Below are 15,039 nucleotides of genomic sequence, written 5' to 3'. Positions count from 1 at the left end.
CCTGCCTCAGCTGCACTGCACCTGGATGTGTGGCCTGCCTCAGCTGCACTGCACTTGGGTGAGTAGCCTGCCTCAGCTGTACTGCACCTGGATATGTGGTCTGCCTCAGCTGCACTGTACCTGGATGAGTGGCCTGCCTCACATGCTATCCTGCTAAGACTATAATGTTATATCATCATGCATCTAATTTGTACTTCCCTAATAAATGACTCTGAGGACATCTTTAGAAGCTTCTAGACTTCTTAACCAATATGCATCTTCCTGTGAACTGCTTGTTCAAGTGTTGTATCTCTCAATACAGTTGTGGAAGTGTTCTTCTTTCATATGCTCTATATCCTGCAGCTATAATGCTATAAATCATACAAAATCTCTTCCTATAATGGTTTATGATTTTACTCTCACTTTTTTTTTTAATGAAGAGCTTCTTAGTCCTAACACCATTCAATTTATCACCTTCATAGAGCCAATTTCAATGCCATGCAAACACTCCCACCTATGTGAAATAAGAACAATTACAGCTGAGGATGGAACAATTCAGAGATGAAGTGACAGGACAGTGCAGCATGCTCTGTGTGCTCGTTTCCATCCTCAGCACCCAAAGGCACAGGTTCCTTAGACTACAACTACGCATCAACCAGCATCTCTACAGCAGGGCGTTAACCAGCAGAAACAAGTCTATACACTGAGTTTTGCAAGTTTTAGTTTGTTTAACGCTAGGGACTAAACCCAAGGCTTCAAGTATGATAAGATTATTATGTACCATTGAGCTATACCTATGACACATATATGAGTATTTTAATTCAAAGCAAATAGAGCACAGATAACCATTGTTTTTGGGTGTGAGAGAGAGAAAGAGACAGACAGACAGACAGACAGACAGACTGATTTTCAGATTCCTGGATTCCTGGGAGCTGGAAAGATGGCTCAACAGTCAAAGAGCATTTCCACTCTTCCAAACAACTCGAGTTCAATTCCCAACACCCATGTCCAGCTCATAAGTGCAACAGCAGTTCCTGGGGTCTGACACCCTCTTCAAGTCTGCACAGGCATCCACACACATATGGTGTGTGTGTGTGTGTGTGTGTGTGTGTGTGTGTGTGTGTGCGTGTGTGTAAAATCTAATCCTGGAAGTCATCCAAGTGTGAAGAAAAGCAGATACTCAGTGTCAGGTGAGCACATCTCACTGCCACCACAGCCAGGGACATTTTAATCTCTACTTGTAAACAATGTCTGAAGTGGAAATTTCTAGTTTGTTTGGAAAGTTAGTTATGTCAAACGATGTCTTGCTAAAGTGAAAGGATGCTTTGCTATTGCACTCATGTGGCAGGACTTGAGGTGAGGAGTATACGTCCCAGACAGTGGGAGACAAGCACTGAGCACTGGTTTGGTTTGTTTGCTCCCAATGCTGCCACTCAGAGAAGTGAGTCCAAAAACTGCTTGTGAGGCTCCTGTGGCAATTTGCCGATTCCACGGCCACACCTTGGGCCAGTTGGCAAGCCTAAAGGTTTCTTCAGAACTGGACAGCAGCTGCTGGTTAATGCCTGGTGTCTGCCTACTGAAAGGAACAGTCTGCAGCTGCCAGTTCGTGTGTCCCATCTACCTGCCTTCAGGACTGGACAGAAGCTGCCAGTTCGTGTGTGCTGATTGCTAGCCTAGGACTGGTCTGGAGCTGCTAAGGGACTGAACTGCTGCCAAAGAAGGTCAAGCTTGCCCCCAAAGAACTATTGCTGAACAGGTCCACTTCCACCATATCTGAATAACTTTTCTCTTCCACTACCTCTGCTGGGTGGTTGGCTAGAGCAGAGACTGAACCCTTATTAAAAGTAGGCTGCAAAAAAAGTTTGTGCCTACAAATGTCCCTCAAAATAGGTTGTTCCTTCATTGGGAAGAAATTCAAGTTACAGTTCTAAAATCCTCTAACTAAAATTAGGTTAATGATAATGTGGAAGGGACCAATAATTTCTCTATGATACTGAAAGGCTTGTTAGTCCAGTTCACATGTTGAAAAGAGAAAAACAATGAGACTGAAAATCTAAGATCTGTGTTGTGCAACAAATGCCATGTTATAACGCAGGTATGTACATGTACACAAGCACCCCTGACGGCATGCTCAGCAGCCAGTACTGTGCACCAGTCAGTGGAGTGAGGACAAGGACATACAGAGTAGTTTCCTGAGCCTGCCGTGGTAGCGCACGCCTTTAATCCCAGCACTCGGGAGGAAGAGGCAGGCGGATTTCTGAGTTCGAGGCCAGCCTGGTCTACAAAGTGAGTTCCAGGACAAAAAAAAACAAAAAAAAAAAAAAAAGAGTAGTTTCCCTTCCTGTCCACTAAGATGCTAAAGCTCCATTCATACCAATTACGCCAAATGAACATAACAAGTGTGAAAAGAACATGGAAAGCTCTGGAATATCCAAAATTAACCTGTAAGCCCTACCTGCCCAGTGACCAGGTAACCTACTAGAATACTGGGAATTGTAGTTCTTGTTATTCTCCTACAAAGCCTCATGGGAAAGTACAGTGGCCTATGAGTTTAACATGTGTCTCAGAACCTCTCAGCTGAGAAACTTCAGGGAATGATCCTGATCAAAATCCAGCTCTTCTGGGTCAGTATTTAATATTTAATAAAGCTTGCTTCAAATTTGGGTCCAAACAGTGGAATTGGTTTTTCTTCCGCAAATCTCAGGGTGAACAGCTGACATCTGATCACTTTTGTTATAACAACACCAGTCTTTGTTGTCACTGTTTATATTAATACTGATAAGAATTCAGACAGACCCTCTCCTCTGGAAACTCTAAAGAATTCAAAAATATCCAATGTATAAAATGGTTCAAGAGGGTTTGTTTTATTTTTTTTGATTTGTTTTTTGAAGCAGGATCTCATATGTAGCTCTGTTTGTCTTCACTTATAAGGTGGACACTACAAAGTGAACTCACTTTGTAGGCCAGGTTGCCCCTAAACTCACAGACATCCACCTGCCTCTACTTCCCGAGTGCTGGGGGTAAAGGCAAATGCCACTGCACCCAGCTCAGAAAAGGCTTTTCAGAAAAACTTGCCATAAGACGTCATCAAAACTGAGTGTGAGACCTTTCAGAGACTCCTGGGAAACTTAGATAAGGGAAACGGCAGCCTTCTTCTGCACTCTCAATAACTAACTTACCGGGACAGCAACGCCAGCATAGCCCGCAGACATTGTGCCGAAGCCTACAAGTAGGTACACAAATTCTCCCAAGAAAATTTGCTGGTGTTTGGGATTGCTCAACAATACCCACGGGCTTCTTTCTCAAAGGCTCTGATGGCTGGTAAGCCATGAAGCTGGGCAGCTGCCCCCTTCAGACAACACCTGGTGCAGCTCCAGACCCACACAGCCTGGGGTGGGCTGCAGCATCTGGTCTGGTCAGGTCAGAGTTTGAGGGCTTCACTTCGGCCTGTCCCTCAGAGCATCTCATCGACTCTCTAATAGTCCTGAGAGGTATGATTTCTGCATTAACGCAATAAATCTGAACAACATGGGGAAGGAGTCATCAGAGCTCACACCAAGGACAGAAATGTGAACTGAGAGAAGGGCAGGTGCAGCGCCACTTTACCAAACCACCTGACAGCTGCAATCCCACAGTAACCTCTGCTATCAAGAAATGACATCCCAGGGGCTCCAAATAATTTCTCAGAAACTGTTCAAAAAAAAAAAAAAACACTGAAAGGAAGCTTCACCAAAGACAAAAGAAGGATGGAAAATATACATGAAAGATTTAAAATCACAAGCTACTGGGAAATTTAAATTACAACCACAGAGTGGCATGTTCTGTACCTACTAGGACTGTCAAAGAAATGCAAAGGGAGCTCAAAGGGAGCTCTCAAACAAACATGATGGAGACACATGGCACATGTGGCTTGGCCACTCCTGAAAACAGCTTGGTGGGTTTCTGTAACACTCTTACCCAGGACTCAAAATCACACACCTGCATATCTCCTCAGAGAAACGAAATCTAAGGGGGCTATGGGTGGGTGATAAGGAACCAGCACTTGACTAGACTGGACAAGGCCTGGGTTCAAACCCCAGAGCTATTTGAAAAGGGGGTGGGGTTTTCCTGAATGCTGTTTATGACAGTTCTACTTGTAAGCACCCCAAACTAGAGTTAGCCAAAGTGTCCTTCAATGGTAACTACACAAGCAGTCTGTCCAGCAACAGAAAGCAGCAAGCCACAGACAGACACCATCACTTGGATGAATCTCAAAGGCAAGGGAAGGAGGTGCTCTCATTACACTAGATGACTTCATTTGAGTTGTTACATTAAATAGCAATCTCAAAAGGAGGAGCCAGAAGAACAGACCCGAGAATGCTACTGGCTATGAAGGAGCCAGAGGGAAGATTTCAGACAGGGGACTCTCTTAACTCAGTGACTGAAGTCAGCAGACCATCTGTGACCATCTGCCCCCTGAAGCTGTACAGTAACGCCACTCGGACCTGCTAGCTCGTTCACAGACAAAGCTGGGAACATGCAGCACATTTTAATATATGTAAAAGACTGTACTGTAACATCCTTACTATAGCTGACATTAAATACCCTTCAAAGATATCGGCTAGAGCAGCTAGCTCAAGAACACAGCAGGGTGCAGCAGGCACTGGGCCCTCAGTAGCACAACCAGCACTACATGAGAGAGAAAGACTGTGGGCACTGAGGGTGGGCTACTACACCATCGTCAGGAAAAAAGATTCTAAGACATAAAAATCACTAAAGAACAAAGGGGAAAGACTCAGGACGAAGGCAGGTCAGTTCACCAGGGAGATGTAACAAGACCCCAGAGAACTCACTCTGGCAGTCCAGTCTGAAGGGAGGGACAATTCACCTATAACCTCTGCATCCACGTTAAGTAATGGATACAATTATCAGTCCAAAAATAAAACAAAATGCAGGGAACTGTGGGGAAGCACTCACCACTTGACTAACATCCCAGTGGGACACACAGGTCAAGGCCCAAGAAGGGAGGACACCTGCCGTGTCACAGAGCAAGTCTGGTAAACTCACAGTCCTGGGCTGGTGTCAAATGTGCTCAAGTTCTACACCAAAAGAATCTAGAAGTCAAACACAAATCTGTAAACAACCCACTTGTCAGAAAACAATCAAAAGTAAAATTAAATATTAACATAATAAAAAATTTAAATTAACATAACACAGCTAAATCTGATGCAGAATTTTTTTTAAACATTTATGTATTTATTTATGTGTTTACTCACTTACTTAATGTATCTGCATGTGCACCTGCAGGCCAGAAGAGGGCATGAGATTACATTACATATGATAGTGAACCAACATGTGGTGCTGGGAACTGAACTCTGGAAAAGCAGCCAGTACTCCTACCTACTGAGCCATTATCTCCAGCCCCTAGAACTTTATTTTTAAACTTTAGCAGAACAAAAGAAAGACTTTAACTCATCTCATTTAATAAACAAAATAATAATAATAGAGAAAACAGTAAAGCCAAAAATTGGCTTTTTGAAAAAAATCAGTAAAATTGACAAGTTTTTACTACTTAGACTAGCCAAGAAAGAAGAAAAATTACAACAAAAGAAAACAGAACAGAGTCCACCGTGAAAGAGACTGCAAAGCTCCTGAGAATGGAATTCTGCCCCCAGACCCAGCATGGAAAGTGGCTGAGAAGAGGGACCTGAGGCCTGGAGTTCTAGACTAGAGCTGAGGCTCGCATCTAGGAAAGCCTTCCTGCTGGTGGAGTCTGGCACAGGCGTCTGGTGAAGGTGTGTGAGATATCCCTAGTCTATAAATCAGCCGTATCCTGCCCTAATCAAGCAGCGCAGTTAGAACAGTCGCCACAGCTGTAATGCCTTACAGTGGAGATGGGCTCCACCGGTATTTCGGGGGTGACAAGTCACATTCAGACCATGCAGCTACCAAACAAGGTAAGCAGGACACACCAAACTCCAAGAAAAGTATAAAGGAGTAATCAAGAAGAAAAAGTAAAGAGGTCTATAAAAAGAAACTGAATTAAAAGTAATTCAAAAGTAATTACTTAAAAGTCTTAATTAAAAGTAGTAATTAAGTCTTTCCACACAGAAAAAATCCCAGGCCCAGATAAAAAAAGAGACAATCCAATACCTCACAAATTTCTAGATAATAGAAGACTTCCAAGTCACCCTATGAATTCAACTTCACACAATGCCAAAGCAAGGCAAAGAATGCATGTGTACACACCAGGGAAGGCACACAGACAACCTTCCCTTTTAGGATTATACAGTAAAACCTGGAGCTAGGTGGATGGCTCAGTGGGTGCAGTGATTGAGTTCAGATCCCCAGCACCCACACAGAAGCTGGGTGTGACGGCAAGTGTGTGTAAGCAGCAAACTCTAGAAGGAGGTAAAGACAAGTGGATTGAGCCTAGGACCTCACTATCCAGTCTAGTCAAAACAGTAAGCAGTGGACCAGAGTCACTGGCTGACACTATCTCAAAGAGTTAAGATGGAAGCAGTGGTGGTGCACGCTTTTAATCCCAACACATGGGAGGCAGAGATAGACAAATCTCTGAGTTCAAGGCCAGACTGCTCTACAGAGCAAGTACCAGAACAGACAAGGCTACACAGAAAACCTGTCTCAAAAATAAAATAAAATAAAATAAAATAAAATAAAATAATATGTAAGATGGAAGGCACCCAACATTGATCCCTGCCTTAATGCATACAACACTCGTACACATACGCAAACGTACACACGTGCATGAACATACACATTCTCGATTAAAACAAACTCTTACCAACAGTAATCAAAGGGAACTTCCTCAGCCTTATAAAGAGAGACTTTATAAAAATCTACAATAGCAAAGTCAATGACAAAAGGCTGAAAACTTCCAAGCACCAAGAGCTAGGCAAGGACCACTGCCAGTGTAAGGGTACGATGAGCCAACAGAGGACTCGTGTATGAAAGCGCCCAGGACAGCAAAAGGCAGCACACAGCAAACTCTAAAGGACTCCAGCTCGGAGGGAAGCACAGGGAAGCCGCAGGCCAGCAGAGGTCTGCTTTCTCCATGCCCATGCTATGTGCACCTCCAAAAGCGAGAACGCCTGTTTAAATAAGGGCCCGGATGATGTATGATAACTATTAAACATGGGCTTTCCGGAGTCAATACTACCAGTTATCTACAGTGCAAAGGTCTTCAACTTAAAGAGCAGCTAACAAGAAGCTGCATATATCACTTCAGACTAAAGAAAGCATCTGTTAAATTGACAGCATTCCTCTTAGAATGTCTGACCACACTTTCCAAGTACATCTGCACTGTAACTGTATCATTATCAGCTTGAATACAATTTTGACTTTCTGTCATCAGTTTTGCTCAGGGTAGACACCATTGTTCTCTGGAGCAATAATCCAACAGACATCCTGAGCTGGCTTCTAGTAAAAAACACTTTGTCTGTGACATCTTATCAAGGCATATTTTCAAGAGCAGAAGATATCAATACATGTCCTTGGTCACCCCAGCAGTCAATTCAATTATTCTTGTAGTGCTGCAGAGCCATGTCCTGCAAACACAGCACTACATCGAGACCAGCGTCTCCCTCAAGGAGACATTTCAAAGAGGCTGAAGGAACAAGTATGGTGGGTACACACTTGAGAGGGAACAGAAGTAAGACAATATTACAGATAAAATCCATGCATGAAAATGACTTAGCCGGGCAGTGGTGGCACATGCCCTTAATCCCAGCACTTGGGAGGCAGAGGCAGGCGGATTTCTGAGTTCAAGGCAAGCCTAGTCTATAGAGTGAGTTCCAGGACAGCCAGGGCTACACAGAGAAACCCTGCCTTGAAAAGAAAGGAAGAGAAGAGAAGAGGAGAGGAGGGGAGAGGAGAGGAGAAGAGAAGAGAAGAGAAGAGAAGAGAAGAGAAGAGAAGAGAAGAGAAGAGAAGAGAAGAGAAGAGAAGAGAAGAGAAGAGAAGAGAAGAGAAGAGAAGAGAAGAGAAAAGACGTACTCCCTAAGGAGAAAATGAACTGAGTTCCATGAAGGCTTCCTCAGGTACAGTTAAGAAAGCCTGCCCTAAGAACCTTATGGAACAAACAGCTAGCTTTGGGGAGCTCAGGGCCACATGCAGTGCAACAGTACAGCTCAGAGATGACCCAGCTCCAGGTCACAAGGCTAATGCTTTTCACAGTTTCTTAAAGGCTCCACTCAGAAGACTGGCCTTCAGAACCTCTAGAACACCAAGGAGATAATAATTTATGCTCGGGGCTCTTACGAGCGCCATCTACAAGCAAAACTAAAGTTGCTCAGTTCAACAATGGCCACCCGACTCACCAGCTATGTCACACTCCCAACTGCAGAGAGTAAGAAAGAACATTCTGAGACGGTGGCCTTCAAACAGCTCCCCCATGAGTCACCTCCTCCTCATAAATCACCAACCTCATCTTTTATACTGCTGGGAAAACAGTTATGAAACTCTACATTTCTGAACTAATAAAATCAGCATTATGTTAACAAATTCTCTCCTGCCTCGGCTCCTTTGAAACTTCAAGGGATTCACACGTGCTCCCTTTGGCAAATCCTTTCTGTAGCCATGCCATTAGGCTGCAAGCAGGAAACTAAGCCAGCACACCATCTCTTTGCACTTCAGCCCTGAATACAGTGGCCTGTATTTCTCAAAGGGTCCAAACAAAGACCTTGTTGTCTCTGTTGCAGACCTATGTAGGCTCCGTTGGCTCCTCACTATCAGACAAGTTTAAACAAGAATGTGCCGACAGACATGGGCCACCAGAGAATTTCCCCCAGAGCACAGACAGTCCTTTCTTCTTTTCTTCAGGGTAAGAATAGAACCCAGGTCTCCACACAAGCTCAGAGGCTCTGATCACCTCCTCTACATCACGTTACAAGTAAGACAACAGTGCAAGGCACCACACAGCCTAAACTGTGTCAAGGAAGGGCTCTGAAACACAACCATGTGATAAGGCAATAGGGAGCAGGTGGTGGGTGTGAGGCAGGTAACCAATCCTGTCATGTCTCGAAAAACCTCAGTAAAGGGTTGTCACTATCTTCCTGTCAGTTTGTTTATGTACTTACCTAAAGCCATGCCTCTTTACATCTAGTATCAAATCTCAAATTACTGACAGGATCCAAAAGCCTGCAGACAATCCAGCAAATCTTCCAAATTTTGAGGCACTGACCTACTGAGAGCACCAACCCCATGCTCACCACCATAATCTTTCATATACAACCGACTGGGAATGCAGTCTACAAGGCTCTTGCTCATCTTGCTTCTGGCTCATTTGGTTTTTAATAGTAGGGGCTGGAGATCCTGCTCAGAGAGAGCATGCCCAGCGTATGTGAGGCCCCTAGCATGATAAAATGCCATTGTCCTCAGGTTCTCGTGTGTGCTTACTGCCCCATTATGTGTAAATACTTTCATATGGAGGTGGTCCTATTTGTTTCATGACATCCACTAACCCACACATTCTATGATGATCACTTGGAAAAATACGATCTTCCTAGAGTTTAGCATGATGCCTGATAAACAAGAGGGTGCAAAAAAAAGCCAAACCAAACTAAAACTAAAGAGGGCTGCCTGCAACTGCCACTCATATTTTAGAGAGCACCCAAAGACAGCACAGTTTCCAAAAGCCACAGTCAGTCAGTTCAGAAGAAAGAAATCTACTGACATGAAGGTGGCACAGGAAAACCAAATCAAGACTGGCAGCCAGACTTCCAGAGACAACAAGTAGCCGATCCCTTCTCTGCAACTGTCAGAAATCCACCAGTATGTGAATTTGGTTTCCTTTAGTTTTTAAACTGGATGATCCACCTCCTCAAAGGGGAGATTCTGAGGAGTGAGAAGGGTAAAGTGCCGGCACTAAGCAACTATAAAACATTAAAGATTGAGATATTAAAAATACCAAGTTATACAATAAACACCTCCATTCCTAGAACCATTGACTGAAAATGTTCTCTATATAACACATACATTACTATTGGGTAGCTAATACTGAATGTTAATTTTTTTTAAAAAACAGATTTGGCATTTATGTAATTAATAAAAAATGGCTATTGCGAGCAAGTACTTGGCACTGTCTAAATAGATATACAACAAATGAGGAAAAAAAATGTAGAACCATCTCCACTGTTTCAATGTCACTATATGCCAATTCAATTGCATGGTGATCTTGAAATTATTCCAAAGATGAGTTAAATAATCCAAAAATATCCATAGTAGCTTTATGTCAGAAATATACCAAACACTGTAGCAATATGAACAATATTTCCTCTTACAAACAAAATGCACTTAAAACCTCCCTATATTTTTTCTTCTCAATGATACTTGTTATGATGTAAGAAAATAATAAAACAGACACAGAAGGGTTACAAAATAATACCTGATTTACTGTTGCTGAAATATCAAAGAGATATAATGTCAAACTGAGCATCATTAAAAGGTTTCAGCCTCAAGGGAACTATTCACCAAGGTGAGTGACAACAGTCATTAAAACCAAGAGAAGAATAGTGTTCAGAAACTAATATAAGTGTTCCTATATAAAAACAAACCTGGGGGAAACACACTGGAGAGATGGCCCAACAGTTAAGAGTACCACCGCTCCTCCAGAGGACCTGGGTTCTAGTCCAGCAGGCATGTCGCAGCCCACGACAGTGGGAGCTCAGAGCCCCGACTCTTTTCATCCCCACAGGCGTCTGCACTCATGTGCACATGCCTCGCAGAAACTAAAATATGCATACAACTGAAAAGAAATAATTTAAATGTGTTTTGCCTTTTTTTTCCATTTTACTTATGTGTGTGTGGGAGGGTTCTTGTTCTGTTCAGTTCTGTTCTGCTCTGTTCTATATGTATGTCTGTGCACAAATGCATACCTGGCACCCACGAAGGCCAGAAGACCATGTCAGAGCCTCTGGAAATGGAGTTACAGATGGCTGTCAGCCTTCATGTTGGTGATGGGTATTGAATTTGGATCCTCTGCAAGAGCAGGTGGTACTCTTAACTAATGAGCCATCTCTCCAGCCCAGTGTTTTTACATTTTTAAGTCATATAGATAAAATACTGACTCTAGATTATAATAGCTTTTTCCCCTTAAGTAAAATTAATTCACATATTTGTTTTAAACTTGGCCAGTTTTTGAATTTCACATAAAATTCAAGCAATGATTCAAATACATCAAAGCAATAGCAATGTATGTTTATTTATCTGACAATTAAAAGGTACTCAAGCCCATCCTCTTACACACTGCATTATCCGTTAGGTGCGCAGCCGTCTGACAGACGGGGCTTGAGGAGTCATCTGTATGTTGTACTGATGCGCCACTTGCACAGGTGAAGCTCACTGCACAGGACCTGCAGCTGACTTCCAGCCTTAGGGAAGAACTGCTCCTCCTCTCACAACCCCTTCTGTGTTAATGCTGCCTCCACTGCCCTCTAAGGGAACGCTCTGGCTTTCCTAAATATACTATGAAGCATAGGAGCACAGTAACTTGATCAACATGAAGTTAACCTTCACATTTTTCCACTTTGCTAATAGTTCTTCATCAAACTAAAAAATATCCAATAAAATTACTGTACAAAAACTAGATTCTATTCTCTAATGAATTAAAAAGCCAACATACATGCCAGATATTAAGTCCCAAGTAGGATGGTTTGCACATGGGTTCAAAAAGTCTCAAGTGCTCACTGCCTTTGAAAGTCTAATACAGACCTATAGAAACTGAATTCAGACATTACACCCTCAGGCCCTAGTATGTCATATCTGCTTTCTAAAGGCAATGGCTAATTTTTAAACTAATGTAAGTTAGGCTCTAAATTTAACCTTTATTTAAATTATTATCTGGTGAAGAATGTCTCGCCAGGCTTTTAAGCAATTACGTTGCTTGGACAAAGCCTTAGTGACACTGGTTTATATACAACAGACAAAGCCTTCTTCTTCTTGGAACTGGCGTCCATAAGGCAGGGAGGCAGCTGGGAAGACAGAGCATCCTGCAGCTGAGGGTCCTGGAATGTCCTTTACATAACTGATACAAGGGGCCATTCTTCACATGAGGGTGGTTTGGAGAAACTCACTTCCGACTGCTCAGCACACCAGAATGAAGTCATAAGTGTCTCAGTACTGTGCAGAGCACATGGATACCCCTAAAGTATGCCAACAAAAACCTATTTAGGCTGCCTCACAGGAACTGCTCTCCCCAGAGTACAAGTTCACAGGGCCACCCTGACCTACAGAAGAGCCCCCCACACAATGGAAACAGAGTTTCTTATGACCTCTATTCAGAGGTAAGAAGATGAAAAGAGCCATGAATTCCCTATTACACATCTGCTAAGTAATTATGCATGGGATTGATATGATCTTGGAAACTTTTAACCACCCTCAAGTTCTAAGAAGCCTAAAAGTTCTGGGAATACCTTTTTTTTTTCCTTTAATTATTTGAAGAAACACAGAAAGACCGACTTTCCTTGTGTAGCCTAGCTGGCTGAATATTCACCATACTCCTGCTTTATCCAGCACATGCTAGGATTACAGACTTGTACCAACTATCTCATCTAGTTCTTGGTTCTCAACATGGTTTTCCAATAGTACAATTATACAGACTTTAACATACCTGTCAGGAAAATCCCCACAGAACTAAGATTAAAAGTGGAAAAAAAATCACACACACACACACACACACACACACACACACACACACACACCTCTGAGAAAAGCCCATAAATACAGAAGATAAATTATACACTGATCCTAGAAGTTGAAATAACAGTAATTCAACAAAATTATTTAAGCAAATTTGATTAGTCCAGTCATGAGCACGTTAAAAAAGCCCCTTGTCTCTCACCCTTTAAGTCTGCCCTACTACATGGACTTAAAGATATGCTAAGGTGATTTTCCAGGAACCCGAGAGAGCACCCTGATTTTAAGACTAAAAACTGACAGTTTGCCAGATGTGGATGGTGGCACACACATGGAGTCCCAGCACTGGAGAGGCTGAGGCAGGAGGAGCTTGGGATTCAAGTCAAAACAAAACCCAGGCTCAGGCCAAGGGAGACAATGGAGCTCCCTCATGGCACACTTACAGTCTGATCCCCAGCAATGCAAAACCAAAAGCAAACCTTTACCCCTTTAGACCATAACACAGCATTGGCACCAAATGCCTGGACTCTCCATGACCAGTGTGTTCACTCACTCACACACTCACCTGCACACTCACTAAATGTTGAGTGTGTGAGTGAAAGGAACTGAGACCCACTGTTTACCCAATACCCACTCTCCACCTTCCTTTTGCTGCCAAATGAGCTAACAGCTAGTGTACAGGAAGCAAGGCACCTGGCTTTATAAGGCCCTGCGGGCTTCCCTTGAAGCTACATGCCTGAGTCAACAACAAGATCTGGCTGGTGAAACTAACGTATCTTAGTAGCGATGGCTTAAAGGGAAGGGCTGCTCAGGGTCCGCTCTTTGCTCTCTCCACTTTCGAAGGTAAAGTGACACTGCGGTAGCCTGTGCTGTGTAACCGCCTTACACCAATGCCAACACATGCAAAGCAGCCTGGAGCCAGTGCTTCCTGCCTGTAAGACCTTGGCACCGCCTCTGAAGCAGCTTTGCCTTCAAATCGGCTGTATGTTCTGAGAGAACAGCAGTACTTGCCAGGAGAGAACTAATGTTTGTAAGAAGACACAAGGCCTCCTCTGTCAATCTTCTCTCCTCATCTCCATCCACCACTTCAGCACTTACACACTGAGGATGGGGTGTGCAGGAGGGCATCTGTCCCCACCCCAACTCTGGAAAAACGTAAAGGCAAAGCCTGCTCCTGCTTACTCTGAAGCGCTGAAGCCCAGTCCCAGCAACCAGCAAGAATTATTCCATAACTATCCTGGGGAAAGTGAATACTGAGTCCCTCAACAGTCTTCCAGTCCGAGGTGAAGGCCACCACACCAATGCAGTGTGTCATGCAGTGTGCACGAGCTCCAGCCTCCGTCCTGGTTAGCAAGAAGCACAAGTGGAAAACGGACTCTATCCCAGCATCTATGCAGCTCACTGCCTTCTGTCCAGAGGGCTAAGTAGATCAAAGCGAACACCAGAAAGCCAGTCTCTCTCTCCTCTTCTGCTCACCCATCTACTCACTGCACATATGGTAAGTACCCACTATGCACTGTATATGTGGGAACTACCAAGAATCACTCCGACAGTGCAGCAATGCCAGGGCTGTGTCAAGGCCGATGACACTAATGTAACTACAGTGCAGTATGAAGGATGATGGATATACAAACATCCTTCCTGAGTGGAGGCAGCCACAGTCTGGAGTGCTCCTCATAGACTAGCTCATTCACTCACATGAACTCTCTGCTTTCTCTCCAGGATGCAATAAACAGGGGGCAGAGAACACTGGTGACAGCACCTGCCAGCCCACAGGGCCAGTGGCAAGGAAATGATGTGATCAAAGACTGCACCTCAGCAAAAGGGCTAAGAGAGGAAGAGAAAGCTCAAGGCCCAACAACAGAAGGCAACGGGCAGACCTTTCCATTCAGACAGCTACCAGGCAGAAAAACTGGAAGGAAGACAGAAACAGTGCTCATCGACAGTGCCCCGAGCATGTGGATAAGCCTCATGTGGTGCTAAGGAAGAGGCTTAGCAAGACAGGCTTGTCAGAAATGCACCTGCATCTACCTCTGCTCCCAAATGTGGAGGAACCCTTGTCACACCGTAGCAATCCTATTCTAAGTCTACAGCACCAATACTGTTTTAATAAAGTATTTATTCACAAAGAATAATGGTGCATTAAAATTTCTTTACAAAAGAATAGAAATTCACTGGGGGAGAGAATCCTCCTTAAGCTAAAATGTTTCTTTTAAAATTCCCCTATATCAATGGGCACAAGAGTACATGCCTCCTAATGACCATCAATTAGGAGGCAAGAGCAGGCAGATCCCTATGACTTCTAGGCCAGCCTGGCCTACATACACTTCGGGGAAAGTGGGGAGGGAGGGAGAAGGGGAGAGGGAGAGAGAGGGAGGGAGAGGGGGAGAGAGGGAGGGAGAGGGAGAGGGAGGAAGGGAGAGGGAG

The 15,039-nt window shown here is 43.8% G+C and overlaps 1 protein-coding gene across 11 annotated transcripts in view; it reads right to left on the bottom strand.

Annotated features, from left to right (window-relative positions):
- Positions 1 to 15,039, bottom strand: part of Sipa1l1 (signal induced proliferation associated 1 like 1) — a 281,885-nt gene that overhangs the window by 165,012 nt on the left and 101,834 nt on the right. The window contains exon 4 of one of the 11 annotated variants that reach the window (XM_029540742.1): positions 4,936 to 5,072. The exons of the other annotated variants lie outside the window; for them this stretch is intronic. The gene's annotated coding sequence lies outside the window, so the exon portion shown is untranslated. The remainder of the gene's footprint in view (positions 1 to 4,935; positions 5,073 to 15,039) is intronic. 11 annotated transcript variants of the gene reach the window in all.

This window comes from Mus pahari, chromosome 7 (genome assembly GCF_900095145.1).
Source record: "Mus pahari chromosome 7, PAHARI_EIJ_v1.1, whole genome shotgun sequence".
Taxonomy (NCBI): Eukaryota; Metazoa; Chordata; class Mammalia; order Rodentia; family Muridae; genus Mus; species Mus pahari.
The sequence above is the reverse complement of the archived record's forward strand: the minus strand, read 5'-3'. Positions and strand labels throughout refer to the sequence as shown.